Source organism: Sturnira hondurensis, unplaced genomic scaffold, assembly GCF_014824575.4.
Source record: "Sturnira hondurensis isolate 20B ecotype Veracruz unplaced genomic scaffold, ASM1482457v3 Scaffold0000880, whole genome shotgun sequence".
NCBI lineage: Eukaryota > Metazoa > Chordata > Mammalia > Chiroptera > Phyllostomidae > Sturnira > Sturnira hondurensis.
In genome coordinates this window covers 16,345,873-16,363,570 of record NW_028073511.1, presented here as the reverse complement: position 1 = coordinate 16,363,570, position 17,698 = coordinate 16,345,873, and the positions used below count along the sequence as shown (strand labels likewise).

Here is a 17,698-nt window from a genome sequence, read left to right as displayed (position 1 = left end):
TGGCACATTTGCAACCAGGTGCCGTTTAATGTGGTTTATCTCTCCATTTAGAGACTATTATATTTCATGTTTGGCAGAAGAAGCAGAAAAAAGACTGTTTGCTTATTCTTTAGCAGGTTTTAATTTTCTTCTCCCACTTTAAAGCACATGCATCCTGCTACATTTTTCCCTGAGAGACTTAAAACATTTATTTCCCATTGTTGCTTCAGTATCCACCCCCTCCCACCCCTTCCCTGCCCTGGTCTCTTCTTTCTCCATTTCTTCTCCTCTTCTCAACATAACTCCACCCACGGGAGCATTAAAAATGTTGTCTGACTTTTGCCATAAAGATACACTGATTTAGGAGCAGGATGCCTATTTTAGTTTATTTCTACCTAGGACTAGTAAATGGGCAAGTGGCCAAAAAGAATGGAGTGTAACTATTAATTGCAGAGCGGATGGTGGCACTATTTAAGCTGCCATTGCTTTTTGCATGTGCTGAAACAAAATTACTAACTACTGGGGGATTCTAAACCACACTGCCTGAGAAGTGGTAAGTTTGCATATCTTTCCAATGCTAAGAGCCGGATGAATCCCTTAAAATCCTCTCTCTGCCTCTGTCTCTGTCTCTGTCTCTGTCTCTGTCTCTGTCTCTGTCTCTGTCTCTCTCTCTCTCCAGCTTTTGTGGGTTGAAAATGATAATACAGCACCATGCTTTACTAGCGTAAACCACAGATGGTTGGAGCTTGGGATATGGAAGAAGAATATTGTAGGAAAAGAAACTTTCTAGACTGTTAAGAGTTCCTCAGGGAAGTGAGACCACTTATTTTATTTATCAGCACCAGCTGTCATTTACCTGGAGAAGTAAGAACTGTCCTGGCTACCTGTAGTGCATAGAGTTGAGGTCTTTATTTTGTAGCCCCATCCTACCTTGAGCTTCCTTTTTTGTCATTATTAACCTTATTAATTAATAATGCCATTGTCTGAGTAATAAGGCTGGGTTTAAATAAGAAGGCTGAAAATATGAAAGAAGAACTGCGTTCAAATAGTGATGACCAACATCCCAAACTGATTACAGTGTCCAATCCATTCATATAGCTGACTTCAAATGCCCAATAAATTCACACGTCAAACATCTTTGAAGCAAAAACACATTTTTTGAGTTGTGAAGTTTCTTTTTCATGTTCAACTTGGAACTGCAGCCGTGGTTTAAGTTTGCACAATGCAAATATTTTAGTGGTGCTTCCTAGAAATACATCTATTCTTTTTCATAATGCATGCAATGACTTCCGTGAATAACTGAAATGTAAAACAATACATAGAAAGTATTAAATGAAATAATTCTTCAAAATCCAAATGAAGATATCAGTGACAAAATATAAACAAAATGGTGAATATCAAAGTCTATGTATGAATGTTTACTTTTTTTTTTGAGGGCATGTTGGTTTCACTATAGCCATAATTATGCTGCCATTTCCTATTCCCTTTAGCAGGAAGTAAAAATTAAGAACTAGGAATTTCAAGAGGAAGAATCATATTTCTTCCAGAACCTTAACTTAGCATTTCTTTTTTCCCTGGCTGAAACTGCCGAATGGAGATAACTCTGAAACCTGACACTTTGATATGGGATTTAGTGACCAGAGGGTGAGTGTCCTTCACTTTGATCTTGACTTCCAGGAACTAACTTTAAGTGACACTTCTCATTACCCCTCACCGGCTCTTCCCCAGAGCTCGCTGCCTTGCACAAGTCGTGAATGGGAACTCTGACTGATGGCACCAGTATCTTCCTCTGAGTGACGGTTTGTTTTGAATGCGCAGTTTAAGGATCTTCTGCTAATTAAAATTGGTTTACCACTGAGAGGTCCCCTGAGGTTTACCCTTGTGTATCTGGGTTAGATCACGAAGTCATGGCTGAATAAACCCTAGGTCCAAAATTTGTTGCTAACTCAAATGAAAAAGTTGGGAATAAATTAACAAAATTGTCTCGCAGTTTTATCCACAAATATAATCAAGTTCATTATAAACCAAATGAATGTATGTGTGGATACACACACTGATGCCAAAAACAAACCTAACTATTCACCAGTGGAGTGATATAACTAAATTTCAAATATGCAATTTATGAAAGGACAAGAGTAGGCTCTGAACAAACTGCACTTTCCAGTTGATTCATACTGATAACCATATAGTTCTTGAGTTCTAATGGCATAGTCCTTTGGCATTAATCAATATACAATTCTTAGGGTATAATTACTCAAACCTAACCATAAAATAGCTCCAAGTTCCTTTCCCATGTTAGGTTAGTGCTGTGACATGCTGAAAAATTATTCTTGTGTGTGCTTTGTGTATGTGCGTGCCCACACATGGAGTGTTGGGGAGTGGGGACAGGGAAGCTTCCATAAACTGAGCCCTTCAGCACAGCTGGCCACTGTGGGAGAATATATCAAGTATATAAAGGATAAGATTCAAAAGAACACGTGAAGCAATGGATTCAAAGGCAATGTGGGAAATAGGACTCAAATGTCAATGAACCAAATACTCTTTCTAACCTAGATGGATTGTCCAAGATATTTCATATCTGTATCTACCAAGATACTTCGAATTTGTGGACTGGCATGTTTAAGAAGGGAAGTGGAAGAGTATGGATGGGCGGATGGAGAATCAATGAGCGGAGAAAGGAGTTGGTACAGGGCTCTGGTCTGTCGTCTCTAGCTCAACAGCAGTAACGGGCAAATAAGAGAAGACCAAAAATAAGGCCTAAATAATTCTATTTGGAAATATGCATTATGCTGAGTGAAATAAGCCAGGTGGTGAAAGACCAATAACATGTGATCTCACCTTTAACTGGAAGCTAAACAACAAAACAAACAAGTGAGCAAAATATGACCAAAGACACTGAAGTAGGGAACAGTGACCAGAGGGGAGAGGGGAGGGAATTTCAGGGGAAAGGGGGAAGGGTTTACAGGAACTACTATAAGGGACACATGGACAAGAACTAACGGGGGTGGAAATGGGAGGGAGGTGGGGAGCACTGGGGAGATGGTCTGGGATGGGAGTAAAAGACAGAAAACAGTACTTGAACAACAATTAAATAAATAAATTTTAAAAAAGAAAATCAGTTAGAAAAATTATGAGAGAATTCGTGGCTAACATGACTGACTTGAATTCAAACACTTACAGCTTAGATTTCAAGTGTCATATTATTTTCTTTGTGGAATAACAAGCATTCACTGATAGCTTTTAAAATGTCGTGATGCTGTATATTTAATGTTAAGAAATGCAATTCGGCATCTTTTTTATTCTTCATCTTTTGACAAATTAGTTTCTATAAGAGAATCTTAACAATCATAGCCTAAATGTGAAGTGAGATAAATAAATATATAACTAAATTTTCCTATTCCTGCTCAGATTGTAGCACCTAATGGTAACTATTGGCTTATGACATTTCAATTTTTTTTAGATTTATCATTTATTCTACATAAGAGGTTGATGTCCTGGGATATTTAAAATTAAGGTGTCTATTTGCCCAAACACGAACAATGAAAGTTTAACTCTTACTGTTATTTTATAGTTCTGAAGGCAGCAGGATCCTTCCAAATGTCAGTAAAAAAAAATCTGGGCAGAACCTGACAGCATGAGGGAAAAATGCTGCTGAATTAGCACTTTGTGAGCGGCCTTGGGGAACAGAATATATATTGTCATCTTAGGTAGTGACAAAAGAGATTTAAGACATGAAAAAGAAAGTTTTCATAACTATGCAAGTATCTTTGCTAATATAGAAAAGTGACCTATATCCTAAAGTATGTAAATTATTTTTCACAGAATAAATGAATATGCATATGCATTTTTTGCAAACACCCCTGACCTATAAATTATTACTATATTTTCTGACACATGTACTAGATGCATAGAAATAATGCAGGTCTGAAAACTAGTTAATCCTTAATTTTTTTTTATCCTGATATGTGTCTCTTTCAAGTACAGGGTCCATTCTGGTTTATTCTGTAATCCATAGTGTCCTATTGTGAATTACACTTGTATACATGCTTTGAAGGTTCCACAAAATCCTTCTTAGGCAGAAACTGATCTGCAATGCAGCACATGAGGCCAGAGGGATGGGTGCTGGGGATCAGCATAAAAAGGTAATGGGATTAAAAAGTACCAATTGGTAGTCACAAACTAGGGGTGTAAGAGAAAGCAGAGGGAATACGGTTAACAATACTGTAATAACTCTGTATGTGTCCAGAGGGACTGCCTTGTAACTTACACGAATATATATTACTATGCTGTACACCGGAAACTAATAAAAAAAAGAAATTGTTGAATACAAAGTATACTCAAAAAGTAAAATAAAATAAAATAAAATGAGGCGTATGTTAAGGCTTCTTACACCAGGCCAGACTCTCATCTTGATCTGCACCCCACAGTGCTCATTCAAGTGAAGAGCCATCTTCAAAAGCAATTAGAGCGTCTTGCTTGGCTGAGACCATAGAGCTTGGAGCAAGACAAAATAGAGAACCAAAATCTCCAACTGTAATTCTGCTAGCAGGAAACACTGAATGCATCCAACCGGAGCACTGTGGGGTAAGTTCACTAGTCCCTTAACTGCATAAAAAAATACTACTTAGTCTAATTGGCCAGTAGTAATTTTCACTAAAAATGAGAGATGCATTTCAAAACATGTTTAATATTTATTTTATTGAAATTGTCTTCTGAGGTTCCTGAATGCACACAAAAATGTCATTTACAGCCTGTTCAATTTTTATCTTCTTTGACATGAGGACAAGTAACATATTCATTTAATGGAGGCCTCATTAAAATAACTTATAGCGGTGCCATCGGGTTAGGGGCACATTGGTGGCGGTGTGTTACGACTTGTGGGGAAGCTGGAGATCGAGCAGGGCCACTCTGGTCCTGCCCTCAGCAATCTTCAGACCCCTTCCCCAATAGCTACTTGCTCGTATTTGTTTTCGAACAAAGATTCAAATATCTCATCTAATACTAAATTTTAAAAAAAAACATTAACAAGTTGCTCAGTGTTTCTGATAATGCCATCAACTTTAAGAGCCACCCCTCCAGATGACACTGTGATTCCCCAAAGCTATGAAGCTCAGGAAAGAATGCCTTTTTGCAGTTCACTTTCTGAGAGGAGAAATGTGATTTCTCTTTCAAACTACGATCTAAGCATATAGGAAATGATACGCGTAGAGGGGCCACGGTGATCATAAACATTTTAGCTTTCTCGTGTCCACTCTCCACAGTGCTGTCTCCTGCCCAGTGACTCTTCTGTGTTCTCTCTCTGCTGAAGCACTTACACCTCTAACCTGGAATATTACTGAGGCTTTTGCCTATCGCTCCCAGTCTCTCTCCCTTCTCCCCTACAACATAAGAAGAATCTTCCTAAGGTATAACTAAAATAGGCAATGTCTTACGAATCATTACATAATAAAATGAAGGCTTCTCACATAAGCTTTGAAACCCTCCCGGAAAACCCCAGCCAATCAGTCCACTTTGTTCGATTGTTTCCCTTTATCAGCTTGATCCTCGTGCTAAACAGGAAGCTAACTACTTTCCTGATGATATTCTATGTTACCAATTTTACATTTTGCCCCTTATTGTTCTCTCATCCTGTTCGGGCCCTTTATATTTTCCATAGTTCTGCCGAAATCCTGCTCGTTCATTAATACCCATATCAAATTCTTTCTTGATGTCCATAAAATAGACTTTTTTGCCACCTAAAATCTCCTTCTGCTCTGTTGCTGCTATTGTTGTTGTGCATTTTTAAATGTACCTCTGGGGCACTTGGCCTAGTCTATTATTTATGTATGTCTCTTTTGTTGTTTAAATGTCTGGTATTGTCCTCTGCACGTGGTTTTTCCTTGCATATGCTCAATATAATTTTAAATTGAATTATTGATATACATTCATTTAAGCTAACACTTGCACTATTCATGGAAGAATAAATGCATGCTGGCAGAATTGATTTACTTATGGCTCTGAGACATATTAGATTAGGGTAGAAAAGTATTCCCCACTAAGGGTGAGTAATGAAGTGCTGTTTCAAAGCCAGCCACTAAAGAGGAGCATGAGTCGGACTCAAATAACATCAAATAATCAAGTTGATGTTTTCTCTTTCGGGCCCATTTTGGGAACCTTGGGTCTAGACCTCACGTCCCAATGAGTGATAACAAAGAGGTCATGGTTGAATTAGAGGCCTAAAGCATGCCTACACACAAATTTGCAAATGAATCCAAAGCTAGGAACTGAGAACCAGGCTGTGTGTGGGCCCAAAAGCTATGACCAGAAGCCAGGCTGAGTCAAAAACCAAGGACTGGTAGTCATGGCAACCGGGGCACATTCAGAAGTCAGAGCTGGAAAACAGAGTAGGTCAAATGTGGGACAAACTATCAGTCCAAGAAGAAAAGTGAGGGCCAGAGAACCAGGCTAGGTCTCAGCCAGAGAACGCTCCACGCCTGCAAGGGGAGTTCCTACGCGAGTCCAGATGGAATTCTGCTGGATGTCTGGTCGAAGCTCCAGCTGGCTCAGGGTCCCTTTTGCTCCTTATGCACAGAGTCTTCCAACTGGCTTCTGATGTTCTATGGTCTTCTATCTTTTAAATGCACTCGAAGCAGCCTCACAAAGCTTTTTTTTTTTTCCCCCAGACGCTCCATAAAGTGACCCCATTTGTAAAAAATGCCAGAAGTTAAAGGATAGTTTTTTTTTAACTACCTAGAAATATACAGCATATCGTTCTGTACTATATTGAAAGAGTTCAAGGATTCTCACCACACTAGTCACGCAGGGTCTCCACAGGAAAACACCCATTTCTTACTGTTATTAATAATGCTGATCAGAGTCCCTGTTCAAAATAGGCTGCATTGTGGGAGTAGCGATTTTTGCATAACATTAATTACTTCCCAGTGATGGCTGGAATTAATTTCTGCTTCCTTGACCTGCTATATTGCTGGTATTAGCAAGAATATTAGAATATATAAGATCGTTTTATTTTTCATAAACTTATGAGGTTAGTTATTATCATTACTCCCCTCCTCTTTTATAGTTCGGGAAACTGGAATTTTGATATATAGTGAACCAAACAAGAAGATATAGAGAAAGAATTTTTAAATGCCAATGTTAGACTCGAAATATACATAATCAATTCAGGGATATCCATCCTTAGAATTAGTATGAGTGACTGTCAGCACATTTCTTTTTTTTTTTTTTAGTTTTAGTTATTTTATTTTATTTCTTTTTTCCAATTTTTTATTTAATTATTTTTCAAGTACAGTTTTCTGTCTATTACTCCTATCCCCTCCCACTCCCCATGTTCTCCCCTCCCATTTCCACCCTTCTCAGTTGTTGTCCATGTATCCTTTATATATGTTCCTCTAAATCCCTCCCCTATTTCTCCTGAAATTTCCTCCCCTCTGGTCACTGTCAGCCTGTTCTCTATTTCAGTGTCTTTGGTTATATTTTGCTTGCTTGTTTGTTTTGTTGTTTAGCTTCCTGTTAAAGGTGAGCACATTTCATCTCAAAAAGTAAGCAGAGTAAGCTGATGAAGAGAGAGAAAACCCTGGCAAAATGGGATAAACTGTGGACACAATGCTTTTGTGACTAAGACAGCACCTGGCTTGATGACTGTGTAAGGGAAAAGGGACTTGGGGAGGAGAGAGGGGGAAAGAAGAAGTCTGGAGGGTGTCATTATATAAAGGCCTTCGCAATGTGTGAGGCACTCACAAATGTGACAGTTTATTATTCATCAGAGCCTTGTTATTCCCAAACATTTGAATGTTTTATAAATCACCCACAGTATACAAATACAAACATACTGAATAAAAATGTACAAAATGGTTATTTATGCTGAGCATAAGTTTCGTTTGTTTTGTCTCAGTGCCTTTTGAAAATCTAATGACATATTTCTAGTAAAATACAAACCCTTACATACAGAGGTTTACAGGAACCCTGAAGTACTGAACCTAGGCCAATGGACCTAGTGGAGTTACAGATCATAGGTTAGCTCCAAATTTATACTACTTTATTACTTAAGAGTTTTTATACTGACTTGAGAGAGAGAGAGAGAGAAACAAAAAGAGAGAGACATTGATTTGTTTTGCTTATTTTTGCATTTATTGGTTGATTCTGTATGTGCCCTAACCTGGAATCAAACCTGCAAACCTTGGTATATATGGGTAATTCTCCAACCAGCTAAACTACCTGGCCTATATACCCCTCTGAATTTGGGAATTCTAGAGTCTCTTTATGCCTAAAAAGGGCATATTGGAGTTTGTTCTTGTTTTTATAAAGGGGTATCATTACATTCCCCTAACTATTCTTTTCCTAACAAATAAAGTACATATTTAGCACTATGCAGTGTTATATTATATATTATTAAATTTTACCAATATCATAGTTCAAAACCAAGCTATATTTAGTTTCACTACTAAATGCAGCATTAACTGAACATTTTGGGCAAAACAACTTGTAAATGTGGTCATGATACACAATTTTAAACAGCTATAGCTTAAGCTTGTTCTAAAGATTTACAACCAAGAGCAAAAACAAGAATTATGCATTTCTTCGTATATCTAATTTTACAGTGGAATAAGCACAATGGACAAAATCCACTGAATGGTATGAAAGATATGAGTTCCAGAAGGTTGAAATGAAATTACTTGTTTCCCTTCCTCTACAGATTTTATAGTTACAATTCCCAGAGGCCTATATTCACCAAGGCAGAGTAGGGTGATTATTCTTCTCCGTCTCTTCTTTCAGAACAGTTTGAAAAGTGAGTGATAACTATGGAACCAAAACATCGGCAACCCTTTCTTAGTACTAAAGGGGCAATATTTTTGGTGGCATGCGTGATTTTAACTGGTCTTCAATAAGATTGGAATGTAGTGATTTTTTTCCCTGAAAGTTTGGCTAACCTCCCTTTTCACTCATCTCACATACTCTCCAAGACCTGAAACCTGTACGTTTTCGATTTATCAATCCCACATACATGGTAGCCCCAACCCACAAGTGCTTTATACTGAAGGGCCCTGAACCCTGAATTACTGGTATTTCTTTCATCACTGTCACCCATGGATTTTTTTGTTGTTGTTTTAGAAACATGGAATCTAGGTAGCCCATTTGCTTGAGTTAAGCACTTTGTAGGAAGATATGAACTTCTTGGTGAAATGTAGATGGTAATACAGAGTGGAGATGGAAAAAGTCCTCTAAGAATTCCCAGAGAACTAGGTTTTCAGACCGATATTTTACAAAAAGTTATTATTGAAAATCACTTTCTCCAAAGAATCTCTCTCTCCTCCCTTTCTGTATGAAAGCATTTGTTGAACATTTATATGTTAGTTTTTTTATTAATGAAGGAATAGTTTGTACTCTTTGCTCACATTTTTAAAAAGCTAGTGTATTTCCTAGGTTTTTACTCTTTTGGACTAGCAATATGGTTTCATATTTATTTTTAATAATTGCTGCCTCACTGCTTTTAGATCACTGATTTGATAGCCAAAATACTGTCATACTCTTTAAGGATCTATTTCACCTATATTTTTGATAATGATTGATTGATTTAATCTTATCTTGTATTTAGTTTTAATTTTAGCTCCTCGAATCATCTCAGTTGTTCTGTGAAATGAAATTTATCTAGTCGGTGGTTGGAACACTAAAAAATAAATTTTAAAGAACGATGTTCTATTTCTCTATCACTACTTCCACTCCTTGGATCAGTAAATTTGCCACCTCCACAAAAGAGAAAGTAAACTCAGGTTGTTTCCACTTGGAAAATGAACGAGTTTCTCAGCCATTGTGTTTTATGTCTGATTTGTCTAACTTAAATTGCCTGTCCTTGGGGCAGAGAATGGTCTTCCATCTCTTTTCCCCTGAGGGCCAAGTATCTTGTCACTCTTCTACAAAACAAGAAGTAATGAAGCAAATTGAAGATGCGTGAACTGTGCCAGGCTGACAGAGGTGGAGCAGATGTTCTCAGAGGTTACACTGCAGTGTTTCCTAACAAGTGGCCTGGGCCACTCTCCCCACATCTCAGAACCAAATAATGCTAGAGGATATGAAGGTGGATGGAGAAAAGCAGGAAGACAACAAAGACACGAGATGATAGTAATTTGTAGTTAACTAGTGGTTGCTTGAGCTGACAGGCCTACATGAAATACACAAAGGGAATGAAGGGCATATTTTACAAGTCACATTGAAAATAAAAACCATCTTGCAACATGTTTACTTTATACCTGTAATGTGAGAATGAGAACACTAAACATAATCATATGTGTTAAAACGTTTTTACTTAGTTGCTCTTAAACAGAACCAAAATGAAACGCTTCCAAGAGGACTATGTTGATTGTCTCAAAAGTAGTCTCATCCACAAACTTCTCCCTAACAGAACTCTCCCACAAGCTTTTGCTATTTTCCTCCTATAACTCATCTCTATATGAAATTATTTATTTTGTGTTCCATTTTTAATCACATTATGAAAATATTAGTTCTTGGGAGTGGCTTGATTGGTCTTATTTCATGAGCACCTTATAGAATGCTGAATCATAGGAGGTACCAACAAAAAATTTGTTGACAGACAAAAGAAATGGGGTTTTGAAATAAAATAAGCAACTTAAGTAATCTGTTTATTTTCTTTAAGTAATATGTAATAAGATATCCCTAACAGAAATTATGGCGCATAACAGGTATTTAATATATATATATGTTAGAAGAAGAATGGAAATTTGAGATAAAAGGCTGCATAAGTATTATTATCTTAATTATGGGTTGGGATTCAAAATTTTTGAGCAGCATCTTTTAAAGTACTGAATTTTTACCAACTGGGTGGCAAGAATTTTTTAAATACATATCAGAGCAGAGTATAGCTTAGTTAAGTGGGAAGAAGGAGGGGCTTCTAAAGGAAGATGGAAATGAAGTTACACTGGCTGAAATAGAACACATGTCCCACCTAATGTTGGCTGTTCCACACATTCATATCTATCAGTCACTATCTCTCTGTCTGGGGAATTTGGCCATGTAATAATGGGCACGAGGTTCATATGTTACAGACTAGATTGTTTCCCCCAGGCTTGGAAACCCTAATGTGTAGTGCCTGTGAGAGTGACCTAAGTGGAAATAGGGTCTTCACAGATGATCGAGTGAAAGTGAGGTCATTAGCGTAGGCGCTAGTCTCATATGACCGTGTTTTCCGAAAAAGGAGAAACTCGGACACCGAGTAGGACGCACACATGGGGAGACGCCAAAGAGAAGACTGGGTGAAATCAGGGGCGAACGCCATCCGCAAGCCAAGGGGCACCTGAGGCCACCAGGACAAACCCGCTCTGCTGGTACCTCCGTCTCTGGCTTCCAGCCTCCAGAACTGTGAGACAACAGATTTCTGTTGCTCAGGACAACCAGTTTTGATCCTTTGTTATTAAGAGCTCTTAGCAAACACTATCCATTCTCTTATTGAATGGATGACATCACCATACGGACCTAATATCTAGACAAATTACCATGTAACATGGCATTCATTTAAACATTTTACATTATTTAATCCAATCAAATTAAATCATTTATTTATTTATATAATTACATAGTTGCAGTTAATGGTCTGCCTTGTATTATTTCCTTGCTATAAAATTAGTTTATGGTGTTATTCGGTTGTCATCAACACATTTAGGAAATAAGAAGGAAACCTAAAACTTAGAGATTTTATTTATAGATTATATAAAATTAAATATTAATATATTCTACATAAACATATGGGGAATGATTTATAATTTATGTTCTTAAATATCATACAACATATTTTCTTATCAAACAAAATGTTTAATATAAGGAATACAGATTATATATCAGTTTCAATATCTATGAAGTAATTTATGACAGTGATTTATAAATCTTTAATCATACGTATAGCTCTAAAATACAATTTTTCTGATACAATTATCAAAGTTATTTTGCCTAAATCTTAAAAATGTGTGTTCTGCTTTACTCTCTGTGGTATAACCCAAAACTCATTATCTAGCAGCAATTTATATTGACAACACATGTATATAGAAAGAATTTCCAGTTTACAACTTATTGATTAAAAAATGACTAAACAGGAGAGGTGCAGAGATGCACAGACAGGCAGGGAGATGTGGAGAGAGGCAGAGACGAAGAGAAGCAGAATGGGCATCATATACCCATGGGTGGTGGATAAAAATCAGGAAGGATACCTTGAGAGCAAGGGATCCCAGACCTACAGCAGACCGACCAGTTCAGGATTCCAGAGCCAGGAAGATAAGGCCCCATAAATTCTGGCGGTAAAAACCAGTGGAGGTTGAGGTGGCAAAAGACACTAAGATTCTCAGGAGTCTCCTCTGGAGGGTCCTGCCCTGGACTTAGAACTTATGCAGACTTACTCCTTCTAGGTTTCAGCACCAGGGCAACAGCTGGAAGGGCACCAGTGGCATATTGGTAATAGTTGAAGTGTCTGGCATCAGGGCAGGTGTTGGGAGACAGCTTCTTCCCAGACAAAACTCCAGAAGCCAGGCAGCAGCACTGTCTCCTCTGTAAACTCTCCCTCAACAGAGCCACAGAGGGGTGACATGGGTTGCTCCACCCCAGTGATTACCCAAAGTTCCTCCCCATGTTACTTATAGGTGTGCTTTTCTACAATAGGCCATGCTACTAAGACAGGGAGTCAAAGCAGCTCTGTATAACATATAGAAACAAACATAGGGATGTTGTAAAATGAGACAAAGAAAAATGGCCCAAATAAAAGAACAGAACAAAACTCCAGAAGAAGAAGTAACCAAAATGGAGATAAGCAATCTATGAGATGCAGAGTTCAAAACACTGGCTATTAGGGTGTTCAAGGAACTCATTGGGTACTTCAATAGTACCCACGCAGAAATGAAAGTTATGCTAACTGAAATAAAGGAAAATTTATAGGCAATCAACAGTGGAAGGGGTGAACACTAGAATCTAATAAATGCTTTGGAACACAAGGAAGAAAAGAGCATTCAATCAGAAAAAGAGAAAGAAAAAAATAATTTAAAAAGTGAGGATAGGGCCCTGGCTGGTGTAGCTCAGTGGATTGAGCGCGGGCCTCCGAACCACAGGATCATGGTTCAATTCCCAGTCAGGGCACATGCCTGGGTTGCAGGTCAGTTCCCAGCAGGGGACACATGAGAGGCAACCATACATTGATATTTCTCTCCTTCTCTCCTTCCGTTCCCTTCTAAAGATAAAAAATAAAATCTTTAAAAAAATGAGGATAGGCTGAGGAACCTCTGGTATATCTTCAAATGTAACAAAATTTGAATGATTGGGGTGCCAGAAGGAAAAGAAAAATACCAAGAAATTGAAAACTTACTTGAAAATAAGTGAAAGAAAACCTCCCTGTTTGGTGGAGGAAATAGACATACAAGTCCAGGAAGTACATAGAGTCCCAAACAAGATGGACTCAACGAGGACCACTCTAATATACATCATAATTACAGTGCCAAAGGTTAGAGATAAAGAAATAATTTTAAAAGCAGCAAGAGAAAAGCAGAAAGTTACCTAGAAAGGATTTCCCATAAGACTGTCAGCTGATTTTTGAAAAGAAACTTCACAGTGAAGAAGGGACTGGAAAGAAGTATTTAAAGTGATGAAAAGCGAGAACCTAAATGTAGATTAGTCCATCAAGCAACGCTATCATTTAGAATCGAGGGGCACATAAAGTGCTTCCCAGAGAAGGTAAAGCTAAAATAATTCACCATCACCAGGCCATTATTATATGAAATGTTAAAGGGACTTATTTAAGAAAAAGAAGATCAAAACTATGAACAATCAAATGGCAACAAATTCATAACTATCAACAATTGAGTCTAAAAAACCAACTAAGCAAACAAGAAGAATAGAGACAGAATCATGGACATGGAGATCATTTCAGAGGGTTATCAGTTGGGAGGGGCATGGGGGAGGTACAAACTGGTAGGTTCAAAGCAGACAGGGGGAGGTTAAGAACAGTGTAGGGAATGGAGTAGCCAAAGACCTTATGTCCATGACCCATGGATGTGAACTAAGGGGGGTTGCTGGAGGGAAGGGGGGGTACCAGGTGGGGGGGATAAAGGACAAAAATTGGAACAACTATTACAACATAATCAATAAAATATATTCAAACATGAACTCTTACCCATCTCATGTATGTCAACTGTTTCTCTGTCCTGATAAATTAAAATTTATTTTAAAATAAAAAAATCATTAAATATAGGTGGAATGTCAGGAGTAGAATTTAATAGCCATATAAATGGGCCCTGTTGGAAAACCATTATGTTAGCCTGTGCTATACTCGGAAATTGTATAATCTACAATGAAACTGCCATTTGTAGTTTTCCTTCTACATACTGTAAATTTGAATATAGAACTTTTTCCCACTAAATACAAGGGCTAGCAAAGGACTATAACAATAAAGATTAGAACAATGTGGTAACTATTTTCCTTTGGCATTAAAAAATGCCCCACAGTGGTGGATATATAAGTTCAAATCATTTATCTGCTACAATAAATGTTTGCTCTTAATATAATTTACTTACATTTTATTAATATTTAGCTCACTTATCTAAGATGCTCTAATATTATATTAAAAACCTTAAAAAACTTTTATGTATTATAAATGAGGGAAGGAGAAAGAGAGGAGAGAGACATCAACGTGTGCTTGCCTCTCCTGCACCCCCTACTGGGTAACTGGCCAACCACCCAGGCTTGTGCCCTGACTGGGAATCGAAGTGGTGACCCTTTGATTCACTGGCCAACACTCAATCCATGAAGCTACAACAGCTAGGACTGGTGCTCAGATTTCTTATTTGTAAAAATAACCTGAAAAATTTAAGATCAAATCCTACATTTGCATTTTGTAGACTTTTATGCATCCCAAATGTCTAAAATAAAGAATAAAATTCAATTAAGTACAGATGACAAAGAGCTTTGTATTCTTTTCAGAAACCTGTCGCTAGTTTTTGCCTATGATTTGATTTTTATCCAAGAGTCCTTTACTGGAATTAGCTGCTGTCATTCAGGGGAGGTTTGCCTTCCCTGAGGGCCCTGCAGAGCTTCGTGCTGAAAAGGCAGCCATAAGAGGTCTGTGTGCCATTGCCCAGGTGGAGTCAAAGGAGTCTCCGTGGAGTTTCCCCCATCACGGAGAGTGGGGCCAAAGGCTGCGTGGTCCTGGTGTCTGGCAAACTCCAAGGACAGAGGGCGAAGTCCATGAAGTCTGCCGATGGTCTGATGATCCACAGTGGGGACCCTGATAACTACTCTGTTGACACTGTCATGGGCCATGTGCCGCTTAGTCAGGGTGTGCCGGGTATCAAAGTGAAGACCGTGCTTCCTTAGGACCCAAGGGGTAAGAGTGTCCCCAAGGAGCTCCTGCCTGACCACGTGAGAATTTCAGAACCCGAAGATGAGGTACTGCCCACCACCCCCATCTCGGAACAGAGGGGAGGGAAGGCAGAGCTGCCCACCATGCCCCAGCATCAGAGGGTCTCGTTGGCAGCTGGATGTGGAGCCTGGATGTTGCTCTATAGAGACCTTTAATACAAGCTTTTTAAAAGATTTTTTAAATCAAAATATCACTTTTATACAAATTTGAATAACGTATTTAAATAAGCAAAGGAATTAAATACATGCCTAGCTTTCAAAGTTGCAAATTTAATAGATTTTGCAGAGCATTCTGCTGGTAATTACCTCACTTTTTCTGGTATGTGTGCTGCCCAAAATGTCCAGTTTAGATGAAGATGTACATTTAGGACCTAGACTTAGGAAGCAGGTTAACTCTTTCATTCGTGTATTTGGAGGCACTCTTGTGTTGAGGGATCAAGTAACTTAACCAAGTTGAACTTCAGGTGTCATAACAACATCTGCATTGTGTCGCGATTCACTGTTTGAAGTACCTAGTTCAGAGTGCTAACTGGCACCTAGCAGATATCACTTCCTTTCCTCACTCTTCCTTTATCAGCCTTCAGAATGGTGATAATAGATGCCAATACACTTGGCTTTTGTTTGTTTTGTTTTGTTTCCAACTACAGTTGATGTTCGATATTATTTAATATTAGTTTCCAGTGTACAATATAGTGGCTGGACACTTAACTAATTTATAAAGTGACCCTTTGAATAAGTCTAGTACACACCTGGCACCATCCATAGTTACTACGATATTACTGACTATATTCATTATGCTGTACTTGACATTCATGAGACTATTCTGTAACTACCAGTTTGTAGTTCAGTCCCTTCACCTTTATCACCATTTCCCAAACCCCTTCCATCTGACAACCATCAGGGTGTTCTTTGCATTTTAGCTGTTTCTTTTTGATTGTTCACTTTTATTGAACCTCTGATTCCACATAGATAGCTGGCTTTTTTTCAATGTATTTTTTTATTTAATTGTTGTTCAAGTACAGTTTTCTGTCTTTTACTCCCATCCCAGCCCACCCCCCCCACCAGTGCTCCGCACCTCCCTCCCATTTCCATCCTTGTTAGTTTTTGTCCATGTGTCCTTTATACTTGTTCCTATGAACCCTTCCCCTTTTCCCCTGAAATTCCCTCCCCTCTCCCCTCTCGTCCCTGTTAGCTTTTGATGTAGGTCTGTCACCCAGATGGTCTTACCCTTGTGAGAGTCGGTTTAGAGCTCCGTGTCAGCTTTCTCGTGCACAGATCCAACTTCTTAGATCCCTTTCCTATAGAATCCTTATTTGTCATCTCTACTTATTCTGGTCCGTATCCAAGCATTACACAGAGTGATAACCAGGAGGTTGCCCAGTCTCCCTCTACCCACAACCTTGTATGACAACCTTGTACTGCACCTAGGTAACTTTAATACTCACAAAGAGGAACTATTTTTGTAGCTCTGATTTCATTAAGGGACGTTTATTATTTGCATTTTCAGTGCTATTTTTGATATATATTTTATCTCAACCTTCACAGCTCAAAGAATCACTTTCAGGAACTTCATTTCCTGCTGGGTAGCTTGGCATCCCAAGCCCTATTGCTTTTACTCTCTTAAAATAGTGAAAAATTATTGGCTTGCTATTTAGCACTGTCACTTGAAAACATAGAAATCGCTTGCCTCATATTTCAATGTGATTCATCAAATCTCTCATCTTCTATAAGAGATCTTTACGATCACTGTAGGCCAATGGAGATATATCACTTGATATTAGTAATCAAATCTTATTCCATTGGATCAAGTCTGCACATTAGTTATTTTCAAATCATACTAAATCATTATTTGAAACACTGCACGGATATGAAATAAAATTTAAAAGTTTAAATTAAATATAAATATATTAAATAAAAATAAAAATAATTTCGTAAAATAAAATGTAAAAATAAATAGTATTCAAGTGACTTAAAATACAGGGTGTGACAAAAGTATGTCGACAGTTGTGTCCATGAACCACAGAGTTTATTCTTGTATTATTTGTTAATTATTGCATTACTTTCCATATAGGCAACTATAAACCATGGGTATGCTTATAACTTGGAAAGTTTTGGAGAGGTTATAAATTGACTAAAAATCACATGACAAATTGTTGTGGAAGCTAATACCTTAATTTAGGTCTGGTACTTCAAATATCAGACTTTTTCATTTATGATGTCAAACTCTTAAAAATAACATTGTTATTGAAATCAAGGATTAACACTGTGTAACTATCATCTATTTCTTTTTGAATCTAAAATCTAGCAAATGAAAACA

The 17,698-nt window shown here is 37.9% G+C and overlaps 1 pseudogene; it reads left to right on the top strand.

Moving 5' to 3' along the window:
* Positions 1-1,570: 1,570 nt before the first annotated feature.
* LOC118994130 (40S ribosomal protein S3-like) lies at positions 1,571-15,556 on the top strand (annotated as a pseudogene).
* The last annotated feature ends 2,142 nt before the right edge of the window (positions 15,557-17,698 follow it).